This window comes from Mirounga angustirostris, unplaced genomic scaffold, assembly GCF_029215605.1.
Source record: "Mirounga angustirostris isolate CCGP_5_RB_7025 unplaced genomic scaffold, mMirAng1.0.hap1 SCAF_2, whole genome shotgun sequence".
In the NCBI taxonomy this organism is placed as follows: domain Eukaryota; kingdom Metazoa; phylum Chordata; class Mammalia; order Carnivora; family Phocidae; genus Mirounga; species Mirounga angustirostris.
In genome coordinates this window covers 79709760-79735291 of record NW_026991710.1, presented here as the reverse complement: position 1 = coordinate 79735291, position 25532 = coordinate 79709760, and the positions used below count along the sequence as shown (strand labels likewise).

At 35.4% G+C, this 25532-nt stretch overlaps 1 protein-coding gene and 1 pseudogene across 1 annotated transcript in view; one reads left to right on the top strand and one right to left on the bottom strand.

Moving 5' to 3' along the window:
* The window catches only part of LOC123848888 (large ribosomal subunit protein eL37-like), a 52925-nt pseudogene extending 37022 nt beyond the window's left edge, over positions 1–15903 (bottom strand).
* STPG2 (sperm tail PG-rich repeat containing 2) overlaps positions 1–25532 on the top strand; it is a 325579-nt gene that overhangs the window by 87368 nt on the left and 212679 nt on the right. The window lies entirely within an intron of this gene.

Here is a 25532-nt window from a genome sequence, read left to right as displayed (position 1 = left end):
TAGCTGCTAAAGTCATTTAAATATTTACACAGGTGATGTTTGATTATATTATAAACACTATTTTTTATATATAAAACAAACTTTCTTTGGCTTTGATAGATATATTCAAATGCATACAGTCTTACTTCTAAGTAGCTGAAGACTCTGAGGCATCAAATTGTTGAGTTATGTTTTAGTCATAGCATAATCCAGTAGAAACATGAAATAAAATGAAAGATGTATCAACTTCTCTTTACTCATAAAACATACTATAGTACAATACTTTATAAACTGCAGATAGATATCCAAATTAAAACACTGTTACATGTATTTGTAAATTCACTCATACTGATAAAGTTGCAGCTATAAAAATGTACAACTTAAACATACTGTATAAGTCAATGTCATAACAGTGGTTTTCTGAGTGCATCTGTATTTATTTAGTTATTTATTTATGTTTTTGAGTGCGTCTGTATTTAAATTCTGTTGCCTTGTTGTGATTCAGTAGCAGAAATAGCCTAGATATTGGGGCAGTTATTTAGGCAAAGTAGCTCAGTGTTGTCAAAATGAAAGGTTGGTGATGAGGGAGTCTTGGCCTTATCTATATTGTTGGATGGAATTAGTCAAATATATATTTGTTTACTTTGCATACTCCTTATAGGTATATACTTTTCTTGGTAGGTGTATCAGTTGACAGTGAACTGAACTCAGTCTGTCTTAATTTAAATAGGAAGGGAATTGATTGGTACATTTTAGAATAGGTCTGTCTCAGGTACTATTTTAGGCTCCAGTAATGTCACCAGGACCTGGTTTTTCTCTCACTTCTGAGAACTTCTTCTGTACTTGTTTTGTTCACAGATAAAACTTTTACCAATAGTGGCAAGATGGCTATTGCACTAAATAGCTTCACAGTCTCTTGTTTAAGTATAGCGAGAAAAGAGTATCTCTGCTCCTGGATAATTCAAACAAAAGTCCATTTTGAATAATCTATTGGTTTGTGATGCTTATTTAACATGTATTAAATTCTTATATACATTTATGATCAGTTTCCAGGCTATTTAGATTGTTCACACAGGTAGTATAGGGCAGGAATATTGTGGAAAAATATTTTTTCTCTTATTATTAGAATTTCTAACTTTGAGAAGAGAGTTATTTCAGAGAATGGATATGATAGCTCTTTTGTAATATTATTAGAGAAATGTTTATAAGAACATGTAATAATGATGTTTATAAGTTATACCTTCTTGGTATGTAATAAATATATAATATATAATAAAGCAGTTTTGATTCAATTTTTTTTTAAGAACTGACTATAACTGGTATAAACAAAAGATTTTATTTAAAATAGTGATCTAGGGGTACCTGGGTGGGCTTGGTTATTTAAGTGTCTGACTCTTGATCTCAGCTCAGGTCTTGATCTCAGAGTCATGAGTTCAAGCCCTGCATTGGGCTCCACACTGGGCATGGGGTCTACTTAAAAAAAAAAAAATAAAAAAAAAATAAAAAAAATAAATAAAATAAAATAAAATAAAATGTGATCCAGTGACTAGACTCCTTACCAAACTTTTTTCCCCTTAATTCTAAGAGATTTTTAAATAATTCTCTTAGCTTTTCTATATGCATGATCTTGTCATCAAAATGGCAATTTGAGGGGCGCCTGAGTGGCTCAGTCATTAAGCGTCTGCCTTCGGCTCAGGTCATGATCCCAGGGTCCTGGGATCGAGCCCCGCATTGGGCTCCCTGCTCAATGGGAAGCCTGCTTCTCCCTCTCCCACTCCCTCTGCTTGTGTTCCCTCTCTAGCTGTCTCTCTCTCTGTCAAATAAATAAATAAAATCTTAAAAAAAAAATGGCAGTTTGGCTCACACCTTTGTCATCCTTATTTTTGATTTGCTATTTTGCTGCTTTGGAAAGAAATTACAGGGCAATATTAAATGGTAAGGATGGTATCTGGCATCCTATTCTGTTTTTAATGGGAATGCCTTTAGTTTTCTCCTTTTGCATGACACTGGCTTCTAGTTTAAAATGAATATTCTTTACCATTTAAAAAATCTTTATTCCTGGTTTTGTAATATTTTTCAATGTGGAAACTGTGTTTAGTGCTGTTTTTGTGATCTAGTGAGGTCATCATATGGTGAATCTCACTAAACCTACTGACATGATCAGTTGAGAGATTTTCTTATATAAAGCCACTCTTGAATTTTGAGTAGACAATTCCCTTAATATGCAGTTGAATCAATTTTGCAAGTATACAACCATCTCACAGAATATCTCCCTGGTTAATGTTTTCCCAGTAGAGACTATCTCTTGTTTATGCATATAGTAATGTTATAGAATACACATCCTTTAAACCCAATACAAAATTTATAACTAAGTGATGTTTAGGAAAAGTCTCTAGGCACATTAGAAATACAATTTTGGAAGAATATGAAATTTATCTGTCGATGTTTTGTGAAGTGCACTGAATTATCAGTGAAGGCATATTCATCTCCAATGTTGCTGGGCTGAGAGAGGCATCATGGTATTCAAATGTGCAAGGCAACTGTTTGTTAATAGCAATTCAATTTGTGAATTGTTTATCAGGAAATACGTTTTAACATTTTACATCTTAAACATCATTTGTTATGTATATAACCATTTTATAGGGTTTTAGTTACTACATAAAAATTGTTAGAGGTTTTAGGTTGATGTATAATGCATTGTAATTTATTCTAGCACAGAAAATTTTATTTTTAGGAAGAAGTGATGTTATACAGTTGATGCCCATGTTTTATTTGGGTTTTTGCACCTGTGAGGTTAGTCTGTAGTTGTGATCACAAATATGTCAGATTGTGATATTAGAATGATTTCTTTCATAAAACAAATTGGATGATTTAATCTTGACATTTTAAAGATCTTGTAGCAGAATTTCCTAGTCTGGATCATTTTTGAATTGTTAGTTTTTATAATTAAACTTTTATAATTTTTTTGTTTAATCAGATTTTTCTACTTATTTTGTATCCATTGGCTTGGGGTTTCTATTGTGGTTAGTGGGTGGGACTGGTTGCCACATGCAGATACGGTTTGAAACTTCTGATGGTATAAAGGAGAGAACACTCAGGCTTTCTTATCAGCTTGCCAGATGTGGGCAGAAGGGAAGACAGAAGGGTGAGGCTTTAAAAGCTGTCAGCTGTCAAATGTCAAAAAATGGAGTCAGACTCTTTATTTCATGGATATCACAAGAAAGGGTACAATAACAAATGATCAAATACTCTTTGCAATAGTTTTGCAGTTGAGGAATGAAGCAGATGATTTTGGGTGGTTTCCCTACAGAAGCCATAGTGATCCTCTGGCTCTTTATGATGTTGTGTCTGATTTGGAACATAGCGAGAGCCACAGCTACATTTCTACATGCTGGATAGATTATGATTCTTTGTTCCTGACAGGATGATTCCAACATATTGGGAATTTAATTTTTATAATTTCTCCAGAGAATGAAAATTTAAAGCCTATCATTGGATGGAAACTTCAACCACATTCCAAGTGAGGAAAAGGCCATTTTTTGCTATGGTACAAATTTGAATTGATTACAAATGGGAAATAGGTAACAATAAATTTATTCTATTATGGATACATTTATATGGTTTAAACCCTTCTATGAAAGGCAAAGACTTTGCATTATAATGAAAAAATAAAATTCTATTTATAAGAGGCACACATATATACAAATATATATAATGATTACAAGTGAAAGGATGAAGAAGGATGTGTCAGGCAAATGGAAGTAGAAAATACAATGTGAATTACAAAATTCATTTCCTACAAAGTAAAATTCAAGACAAAAATATTCAAGGTGGTATTGAAGCAGACGCCTTTCTCACTGGCTGAGTCAACAGTAGGGACACCAATTATAGAGATTTGAGATTATATTTGCAGGAGAAAATAGAACTACGTCTCTGTGGATAGCAGGATTTTTTCCCCCATATTGAAACATACCTCCTTTTGGTGTTTGGCTTATAATCAGTTAACTTGGTGGAAGGTTAGAAGGATTCAATTAGGTATATCCTGTAGATGAAGATAAAGAATGAGCTTTTTTTTTTTCAGATAAATATATACATTTGTTTGTTTTTTAAAAAATTGGAATCATTTCTCTGATTATCAAATTTAAGTTGTAAAATGGCATCTTTTTATTCTACCCATGAGTGAAGAAGAGAGTTTTATTGACAATATAAATGTATGGAGTTCATGTCAAATGGCAATTTCTAACACCTATATTTGAGAGGGATTTTAAAACATCTTTACTTGAAGGGACCTTTACATCTCAATATATAACATTCTGTATCCCTATAATTTACATTTTTTGATATTTGTCTCTCAATGGACAGGGAAAGAGATGTGTAATTGAGTGAAGAGAGATGAGATGGAGTATTGCTCTAGGTACCTCAAAAATTAGGAGAAGGAAGGGAAAAATGAAGGGGGGAAATTGGAGGGGGAGATGAACCATGAGAGACTATGGACTCTGAGAAACAAACTGAGGGTTCTAGAGGGGAGGGGGGTGGGGGGATGGGTTAGCCCGGTTACGGGTGTTTAGGAGGGCATGTACTGCATGGAGCACTGGGTTTTATACGAAAACAATGAATCATGGAACACTACATCAAAAACTAATGATGTACTGTATGGTGACTAACGTAACATAGTAAAATGAAATTAAATTAAAAAAAAAGTAGCAGACTCAGTAGGATTGATACCCACATTTTTGGCTCATGATTTTTTTTGCAAGGGAGGTATAATAAGGAAGTATTGAAGTCATCCTCTTATTTCTTTCAGGTTTGTTCCATATCTGTGCCTTGCAGCATGTGGAAATTCCTTATAGATTCTAATTATATAGTTTCTCTGAATTCTACTTTTAAAAAATTTATTTATTTATTTATTTATTTCCCAAGATTTTATTTGACAGAGAGAGAGTGAGCGGCACAAGCAGGGGGAGTGGGAGAGGGAGAAGCAGGCTCCCCACTGAGCAGGGAGCCCGATACGGGGCTGGATCCCAGGACTCTGGGATCATGACCCGAGCTGAAGGCCGGTGCTTAACTGAGCCACCCAGGCATCCCCCGCTTTCTTGTTTTTAAAGATTTTATTTAAATTCCAGATAGTTAATGTACAGTGTAATATTAGTTTCAGCTGTTCAATTTAGTGATTCATCACTTCCATACAACACCTGGTGCTCATCACAAGTGCACTCCTTAATCCCCATCACCTATTTAACCCGTCCTCCCACCCATGTCCCCTCATCAGTTCTCTATAGTTAAGAGTCTGTTTCTTGGTTTACTTCTCTTTTTTTCCCTTGTGATCATTTGTTTTGTTTCTTAAATTTCACATAAGAGTGAAATCATATGGTATTTGTCTTTGACTGACTTATTTCACTTAGTATAATACTCTCTAGCTCCATCCACACTGTTGCAAATTTCAAGATTTCATTCTTTTTATATGTATATATGTATATACCACATCTTCTTTACCCATTCATCAGTTGATGGACATTTGGGCTGTTTCCATAATTTGGCTACTGTAGATAATAATGCTATAAATATTGGGGTGTATGTATCCCTCCAAATTAGTACCTTTGTATTTTTTTTGGTAAATACCTAGTAGTGCAATTGCTGGATCATAGAGTGGTTCTATTTTTAGCTTTTTGAGGAACCTCCATTCTATTTTCCACAGGTGGCTGCACCAGTTTGCATTCCCACCAACAGTGTAAGATGGCTCCCCTTTCTCCACATCTTCGCCAACACCTGGTGTTTCCTATGTTGTTAATTTTAGCCATTCTGACATGTGTGAGGTGATCATCTCATTGTAGTTTTGATTTGTATTTCCCTAATGATGAGTGATGTTGAGCATCTTTTCATGTGTCTGGTTGACCATCTGTATCTCTTTGGAAAAATGTCTGTTCATGTCTTCTGCCCATTTTTTAATTGGGTTATTTGTTTTTTGGGTGTTGAGTTTGGTAAGTTCTTTATATATTTAGGATACTAACCTTTTATCAGATATGTCATTTGCGAATATCCTCTCCTTCCATAGGTTGCCTTTTAGTTTTGTTGATTGTTTCCTTTGCTGTGCAGAAGCTTTTTATTTTGACGAAGTCCCAATAGTTTATTTTTGCTTTTGTATTCCTAGCCTCAGGAGACATATCTAGTAAGAAGTTGCTATGACTGATGTCAAAGAGGTTACTGCCTATGTTCTTCTCTAAGATTTTAATGGTTTCCTGTTTCATATGAATCCTACTTCTTTTTTTTAAAGATTTTATTTATTTATTTGACAGAGAGAGAGAGACAGCGAGAAAGGGAACACCAGTAGGGGGAGGGGAGAGGGAGAAGCAGGCTTCCCACTGAGCAGGCATCCTGATCCTGGGTTCGATTCCAGGACCCTGGGATCATGACGTAAGCTGAAGGAAGATGCTTAATGACTGAGCCAACCAGGCACCCATGAATCCTACTTCTTGATGATTTTGTTTTTCCTTTTTTTTTTAAATGTGCCTTCAGAAGTATATTATTGTGATATTATTGGTAACTTTGTTAGGCAGACATCTTTTTTACCCTATGAAGTCTCTGCTTAAATTATGAAAATTATATGCCCATGGATACTTTTATAATGACTAATCAGTTTTTAAAGAAGGAGCAAGGTCATACCTTAATTCTGGTTACTCAAGACATGAAAAAAGACCCTTTTACCTCTGCTCGTTAGTTTTATTTCATTCATTCAAAAGAGAAGCAGATATATTTAACCTTTTTTATTAGGGGAGAGTTTTTCATAGAGGATTGACAGTAATAATTTCCCACATATGAAATTCTCACATGAACTGTTCCCTATTAAATAGAATATTCCATATGAGATTTAGGCTATTTGTTGTGAAAGTATTGCTTGAAGTCTGGAGGTGACTCTGAAGAATATACCTTGGAGCAGTTGTGATAGAAAGTAAGCCTGTGTTATATAAAATGGTTTGTTTTTTCCATCATTTGAATATTGTATACATTTTAGTCATTCCACATCTGGTGAGTTAAGGATCTTTATTGTATATCCTCCAAAGCCATTTCCATTTGGGATTTATTCTTTATGGAGAACTTTGTGGCCCCACAGTCTATCATATTTCTTAAGCAAGTAAAGGGGTGAAGCTAAGGTGATGCTGGTGATGATGGCATATACTGTTTAACCTAGCCTCTTGTGGTCTTTAGTGGGTGAAATCGGAGCCAGTGTCTATTCACCTCTACCATGGCACTGCCATAGTAGCTCATCTGAATCCCTTGAAATACTGTGATAAGCTGAGACATTTGGTAACTCTTGTATCTCTGCCATGTCTTGAAATATACGGAAATATATGAGATGTGTTAGCAATAAAACAGACTTAGAAGTTACAACATTAGAATTTTCTTAGATTTCTTTCCCATCAGAATTATGATTTTATTTTTGTTCTTTAGTATATGACCTAATAAAGATTATTTATTTACTTCTCTACCTTAGCCGATCTAGCCTTAGCCACTACTGCCCTATTATTTCCTTCCATAGCCTCTCCAAACAAAGGCCCTTATGTTGTATCCTAGTTTTGGAACATTCTCTTTTGGGCCCTTCTGATAGAAATCTGTTATTTGTATACCTCTTGAAGATTGATGGCCAGTCAGGGTAGTATCTTGGGCTTTGATTCAACTTCTTTAGTTCAACTATACATTTGGACTCCTAAAACTATATAAGCCATATTTGGAAAAGTCTTTTTAGAGGGATATAGGATAGGAGCCACAGCTTCCCTACCAAAAGTGTCAGGAATTCTTCTATAGGAGTCCTTTTAGTAATTAAACAGAACTATAGCTTACATGCAAGAAGATTTGATACATGTCAGGAGAGTATGGTATTTTCCTAGGATTAAAAGTCTTATACCCTACAGGAACCAGTATCTCTGGTAACTATTTCATAGACACAGCTTCCAGGATCCTCACAAGGGACATGCCAGCTACAAATGATAAAGCTATGGTGTCCCATCAGGTATTTATAGTTTTCCAGGTACAGATGTATCTTACCAATCAGAGGGCATTTTACTTTAAGTAATGTTGCCTAGCAACCCCGTAGACATATTCTCTTTTCAGGTTGTCAGGGGAACACAGCTAGTAAAGGCAAAATACTTTTATTAATCCTTTGCCCATGTCTGCTCCCTGTCCTTTGGTTAACAACATTCACATAGAAAAAGACAATCAGCACGTTTTATGACCACCAGTATTTGCATTATTCAATGAATGGGGCATTAACGTTTACTTTCTACTAGTTGATTGGAATAGAATTTTGGCCAATTAGTTTTATAGGACCCACCATATTTTTTAATGCTGTAAATCACAGGTAAATTTACAATAGGGAAAAAAAATGACAGTGTTTAGTAAACTGAACAGTACAGTGTTTTTAAAAATATCCTTTTTATCAAATATGTCTCTTTCATTTTTGATGGTGTGTTTAAAAAAATATCATTGGTAAATCAGGGGATCAGTGCAGTCTGAAATCATAGTCAAGTCAAGATTTTACTTTAGTCTCTGGTCTTGGGCTTTTAAAACACTCAGTTATTGTAGAAGTTTCTTTATTTTTATTGGTAATCATAACAAGGCAGCAGATGTTGGTCAAGTATTGACACCCTGTAGTCCTGCTTGTTTTTGCTGACTAACCCACACACAGACATTTCTTGAGTGTGACCACACCCCTTCATCAGAGTGGCAGGCTTGTGTGCCCACCTTTACTCCCTAGCCAGAGTTTAATTTGGCCAGTAGCCATCATGACTTCCTGCCCATTGGTGGCTGGGTTTCTGACTAGGTCCATTTCATGGACCACTGTGGGACGCTATGGGAGTGAGCAGTTTTTCCTCTTAGCACAAACCTGGATTTACTCTTACCTTTATTTGCTCCCACAAACAGAAGACATCTTCTATTATATGTCTTAGAACTTTGCTGTAGGACAAAATGTAAATAAGATCCCCTATCCAGGCATCAGTATCTTATTAGCATCTCCCTCTTCTTCTTCCCCCTTTTTTTAAAAAATCTCTTCTACCTCCCAATCCTTTATCTCTCATAGTTCCTTGGACACTTGGGTCAAAGGTCTGAAAGTCTAGCCTGTACTGTCATGCTTTAAATCAGTCTACTCAGAAAAATATAGGACAGAAACCTTAGCTTAGCAGCAGGGCAACATCAAACATTTGCCTTCTGAAGGAGTTGTGGCAGTTTCATAACAGTATAGTTCAGGTGCAGGAGAAGATTCACATTGTGTAGGTGTAGGATCCTCCCTGGCTTAAAATTTTGTCTCATGCCTCCCCTTTGGAGCTAATATCTCTTATAACAACTTCATAGCCATGGCTTCCAGAGTCTTTGCAAGAAATATACCAGTTACAAGAGTCATTTTATTCTGGGGAAGCTGGAAGCAATGGTATGACCATTAGGTATTTATAGTTCTCTCATTCCCGATACAGTGTACAATAAGGTGTCTTCTTTAACACAAAGAATGTAGCTTGCAACAGAGTTGGTCTACCCTCATCATGTTACCAGAGCAGTAGAGCCTGGCTTCTGCCATATTTGCACCCACCAACAACCCTATGGTATAGTTCACTTATTCTTATATTCCAGAACCTGTTACACTACCAGTCATAAAGTAAGTACCTTTTTCTTTGGTATAGAATTAAAATAAATTTTACTTATTTAAAACAATTTTTATTGAAGTATAGTTGACATAAAATATTAATTAATTTCAGGTGTACAGCATAGTGATTTGACATTTATATGCATTATGAAATGATCACCATTGTGTCTAGTTACCATTTGCCACCATTCAAAATCATTATAATATTATTGACTTTATTCCCTGTGTTGTACTTTACATCCTTGTGACTTAAAAATAAACTTTAAATTTAAAGAGGATTTCCTGGCTCATTCTGAATCACTGTAATCATTGTGTATCAAGTCACCATTTCTTTCCGCTCTTTTATCCATTCATACCTACTCTTCCCTTTCTATGCTCAGCTTACTTAGCTTTCCTCTGTACCTTTCCTCTGTACCTCTACATTTCTTAGCAAAGGTCTCATTTGGTTTCATGGCTTTAGACACCATTTGTGTGCTGATTATTTGCAAATTTCTATGTCAAGCCCTTCACCCATACTGTAGATGTTTTTATTTAACTGCATGTTCAATATCTCTACTTGGATAGTTGATAGGCATCTCAAATCACCCATGTGCAAAACAAGACTTTTGATTTGCCCCACTTGTCTTTCCCATTCAGTCCAGCTAGCCAGTCACTAAATAGTACCAATTTCTTTTACCAAAAAACTTAATTAAGAGTTTTAATCTCTCTTCATTATCTATAGTGCTCGCTTCGGCAGCACATATACATAATCTATCTATAATCTATTCCATATCAGTTAGAGATGTCTTTCTAAAATAAAGTCAGATTAGGTACTTCCCTTGCTCAAAACCCTCCATTGATTTCCACTACTTTAAGAATAAAATTCATACATTTAATCATAGTGTATAAGGTCTTTAATGCTAGAGACCCATCCTGCTGCTTCAATTTTATTTTCTGCCACTTTTCTCCTTACTTACTCTTATATATTCTACTATTCTTTTTCAGTTTCTTAGAACGTGCCAAACTGGTTCCTGTTTTCAACTATTTTGCATTCATTATTCCTTTTACCTAGAATGCCTTTGCTGTTGACAGGCTTTCCCCTCATTTCATTCACATTTCTGCTTCAATATCACCTCTTCAATGAGGTCTTCTCTCTCTTTTTTTAAGATTATATTTATTTATTTGAGAGAGAGAATAAGATATAGAGAGAGAGCATGAGAGGGGGGAGGGTCAGAAGGAGAAGCAGACTCCCTGCTGAGCAGGGAGCCCAATGCGGGACTCCAACCCGGGACTCCAGGATCATGACCTGAGCCAAAGGCAGTCGCTTACCAACTGAGTCACCCAGGAACCCCCAATGAGGTCTTCTCTTGACTACTCAGTCTAATCACCCACCCCCATGTAGAAATTTTCATTTTTCAACATTATATATGATATTATGCATTATATATGTATATATTTGGTTAAATTTTAAACTCCATGAGGGAAGACATTTTATTTTATTAAGTTTATCTGCAGCACTTAGGAAGTTGCCTGGAATATAGTAGATACTGAGTAAGCATTTGTTAAAAGAATCAAAGAATGATCAAGGATAGGGCGTTGAGATATACCACAAGATGCCCTGGAATCTTTATGCTATAGAAACTAATTTTACTGAATAATCTGGTGAGAGGAGTATGGTGGTAAGGGCATTCATGTAAATTTACATCCCAGAGGAATATGATTGGATTCTATTGGATATTCTAAAGGTAGAGCCATAGCAGATGACCCTTTGCTGCATTAACTGTTACCACATGAAAGCAGGCCTGCAGCTCTCACTTGTCCTTCTCAGTACTCTTGTCCTTCATAGACTTAGTCCTGTACTACTTAACCTAACTTGTTGCATGTAATGAACTCAGAGCTGGTCACTGCTTTTAGATCCTGATCTTGGCTCCAGGGTTCTCCCATTGGCTGTTTCAGGTTTCCATGATCCAGTTTTCTCCCAGATCCTTTGTGACCCAGACCAGTCCCAGCTTCCTCTACCCCAATATAGCTCCCAGGAACAACACTCTAGTTAGTCTTGTCCTAGCCCTAGATGCCAGGATTTTTTTACTGTAAGAAATTTTGTGCATAGTTATTATAGAAAATATTTATTAAACTTACGACTAAATTTATAGCATTATTGAAACATTGGGAAAATGCCACCAAAGGAAAATTGCAATAGAATCACCTAATGGTGTGCACAAAAGTGTCATTAATTATTTTCAGAGTTAATTATTTTGGTAATATTTTCAATAATTAATAGCTTATGGATAGACTCCAAAATGGATCTTAGTTTTAAGAATTTCATCTTATAGTAAATGTAAGATTTATTAAGATTAGTGAAAAGTTTTAGTAAAATTATTGAGTTAAAACTTTTCTTTTACCAGATAAAATAAAGATGATATACCGAAGAATTTTGGGCGCTACTCATCTAGTGAGATCACATTTAACGATATTTAATAAAATAAACCCTTATGCTGGTTAATTTTGCTTACCATTGTAATCCAAATTGTAATAATGCAAAAGTTTTTTTTTTCATATTCATGGTTGTTTAGGGTGTTCCTTTTGAAGAACAACTTTTCTCGTTTACATTTTGGTTCTTTAGAGTAAATTGTATAAAAATATGAAGTGCAAAGTTAAATATTATGTGGGTAATACCTGTGCTTTAAAAAAAAAAGATTATTTGAGAGAGAGAGAGTGTGAGTTAGCGGGGGAGGGGCAGAGGAAAAGGGAGAGAGAGAATCTCAAGCAGACTCTGCCCTCTGCCTGATATGGAGCTGGATCTCATGACCCTGAGATCATGACCTGAGCCGAAATCAAGAGTGCCTTGCTTAACCAACTGAGCCCCCAAGTGCCCATGCCTGTGCTTTTTATACCCCATCAAATGGGAGTATACATTTTGATTTGATTTCCTGCTGAATATCAACTGTTTTACATGAAATTTATGAAAACATAATGATCATGAAGGAATGATCATGAAGGAACGGTGAGAAGTAAAAATAGGAGCATTTTCATCTTAAAAAAATTATGTTCTGGGGGCAGCTGGGTGGTTCAGTCAGTTAAGCGTCTGCCTTCGGCTCAGGACACGATCCCAGAGTCCTGGGATCATACCCCAAGTCGGGCTCTCTTCTCAGGGGGAGCCTGCTTTTCCCTCTCCTCGCACACCACCCTCCCTGCTCTTGCTCTCTCTCTCTCTCGCAAATAAATAGAATCTTCAAAAAAGTTTATGTTATGGAACTGTGATCTTTAGTTTTTTAATAAGGAATACATTTATTTATAAGGAATATATCTCAAAGAGATTAGAGAAAGTATTTAGCTACAAGTTAGAGGCTTCAGGATAAACTAACCAAGTGGATAATACATTTTATCTGAAATTAACTATCTAAATTATTAGTGAGATTGTAAATCACAAAAATGAATGTGCACAATCATGATAAATGTTCAAAATTGAACTACGAAATTTAGGACTGATTAAAAAGTCTTCAGTAGTTTATGTATTGAAAGCATATCATTCAATAAATGAATTTTCAGATTAAAGAATATGAAAAACCAGATATATAACTATCCTGCTCACTTTGTAAAATAAGACATATACCTAGGATTTATATATCTTTACATTCAGAGAAATGAACAGTGTATTTATCATAAAATGTTGCCAAAAGAAACCAATCACTGCTTCCATGATTATGTCTTGACACAATCCATAAAATTCATGTGAAGGACAAAGATAAAATTATTGGTTGTTTCAACTGATGTGTAGAAGGAAATGAGAGGAGAAAGTACATTATGAAACAGGTATCCAATAAAAGTCAAAAGTCACTGAGGACTTGTTTTAATTTTACTCCAATTTAGATTTTGTAGTATTTGCTTTTGTAAATATGTTAAGGATTGATTCTTAGAGGTTTTATATAGCTCTAGTTAATGGTTCATGTAGAGTCAGGTCCCTGCTTAGAAGTGTCTATGGAAAACAGAATATATATATATTTTTCAATTTTATTTATTTGACAGAGAGATACAGTGAGAGAGGGAACACAAGCAGGGGGAGTGGGAGAGGGAGAAGCAGGCCTCCTGTGGAGCAGGGAGCCTGACACGGGGCTCGATCCCAGGAATCTGGGATCATGACCTGAGCTGAAGGCAGACGCTTAATGACTGAGCCACCCAGGTGCCCCTGGAAACCAGAATATTAATGGATATGGGATGTTGTGTATCTGTACTCTAAGGAGGGGATACTTGAAGTGTGATTATGCAGATGGATTCTCATGAAGGGTTAAGAGCTGATCTCCAATAGCATGTTCTCATTTGTTTCTCGTCAAAATCAATGCCATTTTTCGCAGCTATTCTGATGATATATATCAGATTAACAGAGAATAAGTCTTTTAATTCTACTAATATACCTGGATTTTAATACTACATTAATTATTTTTTTCCCAATTCTTTTTTATCAGTTTGTTACAAGAAATTGGGAATTTTTGGTGTAAGTGGGCCTCGTCTTTTCTCAGGAAAACTCACCAACTAACTAACTTTTGAGAACTGCTGTTTCATTAGTCCTTGTGTATATCTGAAACTTTGAAAGGTTGGGTATATGTTGGAATAATCTTTTTCTGAGAATAAGACTATGTTCCCTTCCTCAGTGAGGTTAGGGAGGGAAAAGATTGGATATAGTCACTAAATTTACTAGCTGTCTCTTAATAGGTGATGCTTATTTATGAGTGTATCAACATAATATGAAGATTCTTCTCCGTAACGTGTCCATCAGTTCATTGTCTGCTAAGTGAGAATCACTGTGTTAGATATTTTAAATATGTGATCTTATTTAGTTTTTTCTAGTTACCAAATATTTGTCTCTATTAATTCTCTTAGTAACCATGTAAGTATATATTGTTGGCCTTTCTTATTTTATTGCACTATATATATAGATCTGTATATATTAAAATGGAATGCTTGATGTCAAGAACATGTTATTGATTTTTAAAATGCATTACCAAAACAGCAAAACCCATTTAATTTAAAATTGTATTATGAATAGTATATGCTTGAGGTCCTAAAGAATGTTTACCAGAATGTTAACAGTGGTTAGTTATTACTGGGGCTAAAAAGAAGGAGGTGTGAGAATTCATGGGTACACAATATTTAAAAAAAAAAAAAAAAGCACAAAAGACTAAGGCCAGTGGACCTATCTTTGACTTGACAAGTTCAAGTATGTTTAAATTGCTTTCCCATCAAGAAATAAAGAAATAGGAACAATAAGAAGGTTCTTTTAAAAAAATATATCAAGCAATAAATTACATGCCTATCCAAAAAGAACGCCTCGGGGATGGAGGATCTCAGCCTCTATCGGATCCTCCTCTCCTACCTACAGAATTTCTGGGAAAGAATAATTTTATAGACCATTTTGCTGGTTAAATGTGAATGTGTTTCCCACTTCTATATGATAGCTTGAATTTCTGTACCTCTCTGATACTATCAAGCCTCCTATCCTTTCTTCTTTTCCTTGACAATCTGAATAACTTACAAGATCTTTTATCTAGAGGTGGTTTTCTACTGTGCCAGAAAAAATTTTTTTTCCGAAGAATGATAAGGTAGCACCAACAGGTGCTCTGGTTTTGACAGAATCAACTTTAACTTTGGCAGTTTAGGAAACTTCCTCCACATGACTAGCCAGGTGTCTTTGGTGGGGTGTTTTGTTGATTAGACAGAGACCCAAAAATGGTTCATCAGTTATTTCAATCTTCTAAGTAACTGCATACCTTTATTGTCCTTCTCTTTGAATTGATAAAGACCTACATTGGGCTTTGCAAAAAAGAGGACAATGGGCCAATGCTTTACACAGACCAAGAAATTCTTGGTCAGTAATGATTCTTAACATGATTTTAAAAAGATTTTTTTATTTTATTTATTTTAGAGAGAGAGAGTGCAGTTGGGGGAAGAGGGAGAGGGGAAGCAGACTCTCCACTGAGCACAGAGCCCAATGTGGGGCTTGATTTCACAACCCTGAGATCATGACCAGAGCTGAAACCAAGAGTCGGATGCTTAACCGACTGAGCCACCCAGGCGCCCCTACATTCTTTACATGAAGCAGTACAACTTATTGTACACTTGGCACTCACAGGGAAGTTTTGGTCCAGCCACTGGTGAGGCATGGCTAGCCTATCTTCCTCCTTAATGCACTTTTTCCCCATCAGTGCCTGTGTGGTCCGTTTGCTGTTATTGGTTGCTTGAACTGTGGGCTTTAAACTTAAATACTTCACAAGACAATCCTTAGGGGTTGGTGAATTATGGTCTTTGGACCTAACCATGGCCTATGGGACTGTTCTTTTTGTATGGGCTCTTGGGCTAACAGGGGGCTTTATATTTTTTATAGGGTTGTAAAATAAAACAAAAAAGAAGATGCAAAAGAGACCGTATATGGTCTACAAAACCTAAAATAATCCCTCTGGCCCTTTACAGAAAAATTTTGTCAACTACTGATCTGTGTGATGTGACCCTGGATTAAACCTTTGACACAAATTACAATATATTGACCTAGTATGTGAACAAGAATACCAATTATATATCACTGAGAAATTGTACATGTGGTACTGTGTAGGCTCAAAATAGTCTCCATTTTGAATGTTTTCTGATCTTTCAGTCTAGTCTCCCATTTCTTCTTTTCTGTTATTAGTACATGAGATGAGCTTTCTACATGGTGTTGGATTCAACCACGTGAGCATCTGTCGGATTCATCTCATCAGAAACTGTTGCCCTTGCAGTTTTTGCATATTACAGTACTAGTCTCTAAGGCTTAAAGTATGTCCCCCCCATTGAAAAAATGTTAGTATGGATTTTTCTGTTTCATTAGCATCACTTTTTGATGATTATCCTTTAGCAGATTTGGCCCAATATGGAAAGCTTGTAGATGAGCTTCTTCAGGAACCCAGGCTCTGCTTTGGACTCACTGTCCTTTAACTCCTCCGAGGGTGCTGGAGGCTGCAGTGAGCTCAGCAGAGGAGTACTTCCCTATTGGCAAGCAGCCTGGCTAGTGTGAGCAAGGCTTGCCAAGGAGGGAGGGGGAATAAATCTATGTTTTAATCTAAAAAGACTTAATATGAACAATTTAAAACGTACTCAAAAGTGGAGAGACTATGATAATGAGTTACCGTGTACTCACCACCCAGCTTCAATAATTTGCAGGTCACAGTCAATCATGTTTATCTCTTTATTCTCCCTCTCAAACTATTTTGTTGTAAATCCTAGATATTTTATATTTTAATCTGTAAACATTTTAGTATGTTTATCTAAAGCATAAGCATTATATTTACAAAATGAAAATAGTTTAATATCCTCAACCTGCCACTTTATGTTCAATTTTCCCAATTGTCTCATGTTTTAAAAAAAAATGTGTTTCAATAATAATCCAAATAAGATTCATACATTTGTATCAACCAACTGGTTGATATGGCTCTTAGCTTTCTTCTAATACATTAGGCTTTCTCTCCATCTCTTTATATATTATATTTATTGAAATGAACAGATTATTTTTCTCTTAAATTTCCCACAGTCTGGCTTTGCTGAGTATTTTCCAGTGGTGTCCTTTAATATGTTCCTTTGTCTTTTTTACTTTCTGCAAATTAGTATTTAGATCTAGAGGCTTATACTAGTAATTCATGGCATAAAGTGCCATTACAGTAAATTGAGCTATTACTTGTGGAGGGTTATGATGCAGTGCCAACTGAAGGAGGGGCCTTCAGAACTCCTTTTGAGGACACAGCAATATTGCCACATGTGTATCCTATAAATCCTTCTTTAAGCCTTGTACAGTGGGATCTGGGTCCAGTTACTTGAGTGCTCTAGGGAAAAGGAAATTGTGGGGAAGACTAGTTGCTAGCTTTGAGTTGATGCTATTTCTTGGGGGCTTAAAATGCTGTGTGGTCCAACAGTCAAACTGAGGGTTTTGGTGGTCAGTTGATAGATGAAGTCTTAACTGAAGTTAGACTCATAGAGGGCAGTTTGTTCATAGATTTATTTTGTGTTTATAACTCCAGTTTCTAAAAGTATAATTGGAATAGATATACTTAGAAACTGGCAGTATCCCCATAGTGGCCCTCTGACATACAGAATGTGGGCCATTACAGTAGAAAGAACTAAGTGGAAGCCCTTGAAAATTCTATTCCCTGCTGAGGTATTAAGCCTGATGCAATATTGAATTCCTAGGGAATTACAGACATTAGGGCCACTATCAAAGGATTTGAAAGATTGAGTAGTGGTGATATCTATTACGTTTCTATTTTTTTCTTTTTAAATTTTATTATGTTATGTTAATCACCATACATTACATCATTAGTTTTTGATGTAGTGTTCCATGATTCGTTGTTTTCGTATAAATACCCAGTGCTCCATTCAGTACATGCCCTCTTTAATTTCTATTAACTATCCGATTTGATTTGTGGAGAAGTCAGATTAATTTTAGGGAATAATCATGTATCATTATAAACTTAATCAGGTTGTGATGCAGATTGCAGCTGCTGTCCCAGATATAGTTTCTGTATTGGAGTAAAACAACATGGCCCACCATATTGATAGAATTAGCTTGATTAGATTTGATGAGCAGGAATTAGCAAGAACTTGACATGCCTTAGGAAGACATATACAAATCAGACAGGAGATAAACCCCATAAAATTTCAGGGGCCTTCTTTCTCAGTGAAGTTTCTGGGAGGTCTAGTGGTTTGGATTATGTCAAGATATCCCCTCCAAGGTGAAAGGCAAGTTGCTATTTCTTCCATATCCCTACCGTGAAAAAGAAGCAGAACTCTTGGCACATCTTTATGGTTTTTAGGGGGAAATGTATATCACATTTGAGTGTGTTACTTTGGCCCATCTACTGAGATATGGATAAGTCTGCCAGTTTTAACCAGAGCAAGAGAGGATTCTACAGCAAGTCAAGGCTGCATTTCAAGCTACTCTTTCACTTGGGCCTTATGATTCAGAATATTTAATCATACTTGAAGTATCTGTTGCAAATTGGAATGCTGTAGAAAACTTCTGGCAAGTACTAATATGAAAATAAGAGTATATACACCTCTAGGATTTTGGAGCACTTCTATGTCCTCTTCTGCAGATAACTATTTTCTTTAAGAAAAACAGCTCTGGCTTGCTACTGGACCTTGATAGAAACTCAGTACCTAATCGTGGCACATCAGATGACCCTATGGCCTAAGCTTGCCATCATGAACTGGGTGTTTTCTAACCAACTGGCCCATAAGGTTTGGAGTGTACAGCAATTATGTATAATGAAGTGGAAATGGCATAGAAGAGACCAGACTCAGGCAAGTCCAGAAGATACAAGTAATACAAGTGCCCAAACTCCTTTGACATTGACTCCTACTGTGCCAGAAATATAAAAACGTAAATCAATATGAATGATGTTTTAAAATTTTTATCTCTTTAAAAGATAATTGGTTGTCTAAAGCATAACTAATAATAATGTTTGGGGGTTTATGACAGATAGAAGCAAAATGTAAGATAACAATAACTCAAAGTAAGGAATGAAGAAAATTGAAGAATACTGTTGGAAAATTCTTACATTATACATGTGGTAGCATACTATTATTTGAAGCTAGACTGTGATGTTAAAGATGTCTAGAAGAGCCACTAAAAAGAAATTAAAGGGAAATTGCTAATAGTATAGCAGTGGAGATAAAACAGAACCATTAAAAAATATTCAACTAATCCAAAAGAAGGCAAGAAATGAGAAAAAAATACCAAAGGACAGATGGCACAAGTAGAGAGTATAGAAAAACTATGCATCTATCAATAAAATGCCAACATATCAATAATTATTTTAAATCCAAATTGTCTCATCACTTCAGTTAGAATGCAGAGATTGTCATATGGGTTTTAAAAGCAAGAGACAACTATGCTATCTCTAAGAAATACACTTGGAATATATAGATAAATATAGGTTAAAAGTAAAAGAATGGAAAATGACATACCATGCAAACACCAATAGAAAATGGTTATATCAGACAAAGTAGATTTGAGGACAAAGAATATTACCAGAGATAAAGAGGGACATTTCATAATAAAAATGAAAGAGGTCATCAAGGAGATACAGTAATCCTAAATGTATATGTATGTATAAATAGAGATTCAGAATACACGAAGCAAAAACTGGCAGAATAGACTGGAGAAATAGATTAACTCATAATTAAAGCTAGATATTCCACCACTCTGTTCTCAATAATTGATAGAATAAGGGAACAAAATACCATGCTTTTAAGCATTGAGGATATTTTCTCCCAATTTTTAAAGCCAGTGAAACTGCAATACAAATAGCTTGAGTCTGACATTTGGACTTTTTCCCAGCTCAATGTCTTTTTTAGTTTTTGGAGAAAGAAACTGATGACATATTATTTAACTAATATATAAAGCACATCCAAATGCTGCAACAGAGCATGAAGAAATAATTTACAGAACTGAAAACAAGAGTGGATTAGAAATACATTTACTGTTGTCTTCCAAGTTGAAACATCCAACCTTCCAGCTTTTGGCTGTAAAATGTTAGAATTTATCATCTATTAGAGTGCTGAAAGTAGTCTGCAGTGAGCCGTCTCTCCATAATTTCTGGGCCATTTGTGTTTAATATGAATATCCAGACTTATCTGGCAGCCACTAAACATTTGGTGACATTTACAGTGATCTATGATTGTGAATTTAAAATTTCTAATTTAGTAGAAGCTTGCATGAGAAATCAACTGCAAGTGTAACCTAAATTATAAATTAAGCTATCCACCATTGAGTTGTATGATGTTCCTTGGTAAAAGACTGTGAACAATATTATCCTTTCCATTGAAATAAAACATTTTATTGTTAATTTAAAAATATGGTTAATTATTTTATTATCAAGAGAAGTAAGAAACATATTTTTTAAAAATTACCCCAAATTGATGATCTTCATGTACACTGATTGCCCATTAAAGGGTATGTGGGTGCCAAACTATATAAACACTGCAATTGAAGATATAGTCAAAGAATCTCCTTCACCTTGGGTATTAAATGCCTTGTTTCAGTGCTCTTAGGTAATCACAAATATTCTCAATTTAGGGAATTGGAATTTCCCCATCGTCTTCTTGACCTTCCGATTCCTATGAAATCCATATTGACATTCCACCACACAGAGTCAGGGAAAGTTCTTATCCTGGTACTTTCATTACTTGATGACTTGATCTATAACCATATCTGTTCAGGGGGTCTATAAATCTGTCCAGCCAAGCCTACTTTCACACTTTATTTTTTGGTTGCCACCAACATCTCCCCATACACTTCTTAGAGGATTATGGAAACTTCTAGTTTATTGTGTTCACTAACATGGGAATGTAACAGGAAGTTAGATCATCTCTCTCATAACAATGAGAATTGTGAAGACAAAAGTCTCTTCATGGTGTCAGGCAGTGCCTTTGAGGGGCACAGTAATCTATTGAAAGTAAGTGTGAGTAATTGGGCCCTTTCCTACACAGCATTTCAGAGATAATACATCAGATGTAGGCAATCTTAGTTTCATAACTATCAGTGTGTGTAAAGATCGAGTCTCTACTAATCACTTGTAATTATGAACATTATAATTTTATCCTGATACTGCCAACAAGGCATGGGAAACTCTAACTCATTTATGAAACCTTTGATTTTGTGAGATTTCAAGGTATATGCAGTAATTTATATAAGGAGATATATTCTTTTTCTTTTTTTTTATTATGTTATGTTAATCACCATACATTACATCATTAGTTTTTGATGTAGTGTTCTATGATTCATTGCTTGCATAGAACACCCTGTGCTCCATTCAGTACGTGCCCTCTTTAATACCCATCACCAGGCTAGCCCATCCCCCCCTCCCCCCTCCCCTCTAGAACCCTCAGTTTGTTTCTCAGAGTCCATAGTCTCTCATGGTTCATCTCCCCCTCTGATATTCCCCCCCTTCATTTTTCCCTTCCTACTATCTTCTTTTTTTTAAACATATAATGTATTATTTGTTTCAGAGGTACGGGTCTGTGATTCAACAGTCTTATACAATTCATAGCACTCACCGTAGCACATACCCTCTCGCATGTCTATCACCCAGCCACCCCATCCCTCCCACTACTCCAAGCAACGCTCAGTTTGTTTCCTCAGATTAAGAATTCCTCATATCAGTGAGATCATATGATACATGTCTTTCTCTGATTGACTTATTTCGCTCAGCATAATACTCTCCAGTTCCATCCACATTGTTGCAAATGGCAAGATTTCATTCCTTTTGATGGCTGCATAATATTCCATTGTGTGTGTGTATATATATATATATATATATACACACACCACATCTTCTTTATCCATTCATCTGTTGATGGACATCTTGGCTCTTTCCGTAGTTTGGCTATTGTGGACATTGCTGCTATAAACATCGGGTGCACGTACCCTTTCGGATCACTACATTTGTATCTTTGGGGTAAATACCCAGTAGTGCAATTGCTGGGTCATATGGTGGCTCTGTTTTCAACGTTTTGAGGAATCTCCATACTGTTTTCCAGCTTGCATTCCCACCAACAGTGTAGGAGGGTTCCCCTTTCTCCGCATCCCCGCCAACATCTGTCCTTTCCTGACTTGTTAATTTAGCCATTCTGACTGGTGTGAGGTGTATCTCATTGAGGTTTTGATTTAGATTTCCCTGATGCCGAGTGATGTTGAGCACTTTTTCATGTGTCTGTTGGCCATTTGGATGTCTTCTTTGAAAAATGTCAGTTCATGTCTTCTGCCCATTTCTTGAATGGGTCATTTGTTCTTTGGGTGTTGAGTTTGATAAGTTCTTTATAGATTTTGGATACTAGCCCCTTATCTGATATGTCATTTGCAAATATCTTCTCCCATTCTGTCGGTTGTCTTTTGGTTGTGTTGACTGTTTCTTTTGCTGTGCAAAAGCTTTTATATTCTTAATATGTTTAGATTAAGATAGAATAAGCAGAGTGTGGAATCTAGCAGTCAGTGGGTTGAATTTAATCCACAAGTGGATTATGACCAATTTTTAGTTATAAAAAATGGAATTGCCAGCATTCATAACTTGTAGCATTTCATATAGAAATCAAAATTTTCAGCTTTTCTCAAAAACAAACCAAAAAAACCCACAAAAAACCAAAAAAAACCCAGCAACCAAAAATGAAAAACCAACCACCCATCCTAACAACAATCAATTGGAGCTGATTAAATTCTACTCCGGGAGTGAGGGTGAATGATCTCCAGTGTACCATTTTCCATGGAACTCTGGCTCCAGTAGACATTTGAATTCTTCATCCCTGTCAATGTAATATCAGTTAATCTTATGTGGGTCCTTTAGCTTCATTTAAGATTTATAACTTTTAACATTATTTCATTTGGATGTGTTCAATTGTCTGTATTATTCATTAAGTGTTATTGTTTCTTTTTCCTTTAAAAAGAGAATTTGGGTTTGCAAAGAGCAGGAAGAATACACTCATATTAAGTAACTATTCAGAAGTTCATGCTGCATTGCAGAGTAATAAATGTTAATGACTCTGAACATTTACTTGGCACTAATTTACCAAAACAGGCATTATAAATCTTGGCTGCTACAAGATAATCCACCATATAAGATACAGTAATTATGGGGAAACTATATAAACTATTTGTATATATTTTCTCTTGGTGAAAAATATTTAAGCACAAAACTCTTAAACAATTCTTGATCATTATGGTAAGATTTTTCAGGAGAATCACATTTACTCCTGTTTACTCTAGTTCAGAACTTGGCAGGGTAACTTCAGATTTACTGTATTTTGACTGAACTGAATTGCTAACACCAGTGTTGATATGCACTGTTATTTCAGCAGATATATTAAGGAATCTAAGTAGCTTTTCATCAGCCTTACTCAATTTCATGTCGGGTTGGTTGGGACTGCATAAAAGAACCCTCTACTCCAAAGCAACAATATACAGTCAAACCTAGCAGCTTGCATTTGAATTCTGCCTCTCTTGATATACTTGTTTAGATTTATGTGGGAAAACTACTTTTATTTTCTATTTCTGTTACTGAACATATGGTAAGCTAACTAGTTTATGATTTATCTACAAAGCATTTCCTGTCACTTACTTGATTTTCTAATTTCAGTGATGTATAACAGAATTGTTGTATCTGAGACCCAGTGACACTTGTAGTTCTCTTATTAATACAGAGTCACTTTTCATTTTTTTATTTTTTTAAAATTTTAAAAAAATTTTTATTTTATTATGTTATGTTAATCACCATACATTACATCATTAGTTTTTGATGTAGTGTTCCATGATTCATTGTTGCATATAACACCCAGTGCTCCATTCAATACATGCCCTCTTTAATACCCATCACCAGGCTAACCCATCCCCTCACCCCCCCTCCCCTCTAGAACCCTCAGTTTGTTTCTCAGAGTCCATAGTCTCTCATGGTTTGTTTCCCCCTCTGATTTCCCCCCCTTCATTTTTCCCTTCCTACTATATTATATATATATATTTTTTTAACATATAATGTATTATTTGTTTCAGAGGTACAGGTCTGTGATTCAACAGTCTTACACAATTCACAGCACTCACCATAGCACATACCCTCCCGCATGTCTATCACCCAGCCACCCCATCCCTCCCACCCCCTACCCCTCCCTACCACTCCAGCAACCTTACTTTACAAATCTATTTTGTTCACTTAGAGTTTTCCATGACATCTTAATTTGATTTGGTTCTGTTTAAATTTAATTAGTTCTTAAAAAAAATCATATACAGGGTGTTTGTTTCCTGAGATCAGAAAGAATGAATTACACTTTCTAAATGAACCAAAATTTATCTTGCAGTTATGAAAATGAACATAAGAAACACATGTTCTTTTCTACACTCTCAAGTAAAAGTTATATATTTCTCTGGCCAATCAGTCATTATGATGAGTCACTTAAAAAGTTAACTAAATCCAGGACATACTTATTTAATATATTTAATTTTAAATGAAAAGGCAATTTTCTTTTATTAAGAATATAGTGCCAAGGGGACGCCTTGGTGGCTCAGTGAGTTAAGCGTCTGCCTACGGCTCAGGTCATGATCCCAGAGTCCTGGGATCGAGTCCCACATCGGGCTCCTTGCTCAGCAAGGGGCCTGCTTCTCCCTCTGCCTGCCTCTGTCTCTCTGATAAATAAATAAAATCTAAAAAAAAAAAAATTAAAAAAAAGAATATAGTGCCAAGTATAATCAAATAGCAAAAATTATGTTGATATAAGCATGCTGAAAATTTTTAAGTTGCAAACTTTCCTTTTAAGTTGCTTATAAATTTGTTTCTCCTTATTGTATTATGTCCTTATTATATTATGTCCTTTTAAGTTGCTTTTAAATTTGTTTCTCCTTATTGTATTATATTTATATTACATAAATTTGTTTTTCCTATTAGAAAAAGGATGCTGAATATCATCTTGTTTTTAGGAATTAGAATACATATGTTAATTCAGCTCTGGAAAATGGAATAATCATCAGTGTTGCCAAAATATTCGGTCTAGATATTAGCTGAAGAGTATGGTAAATGATTGAAAAATTGTTAGAATAAGGTCTAGGATTAGAATGATTCATTAATTCATATGGGCCATTAAAAAATTAATGATATTAAGACGGATAAAATTAAAATAATAAAATATATAATATAATCTAAAAGAATCACATAAATCTTGCATAATATTCTAAGCCCTTTCTTTATATAATTTTCCCAGAAACCACATTTAGTTTCATGGCTTTAGGTACCACCTATTTGTACTGATCATTTCCAAATTTGCAGATTGCTTCCAGTATGTATTGACACCCTGAACTCTCCACTGAGCTCCAGTCTTCTATGAATTACTGTCCATATGACATCTCTACCTTGATGTTTTATAACAACTACAAAACCAGCATTTC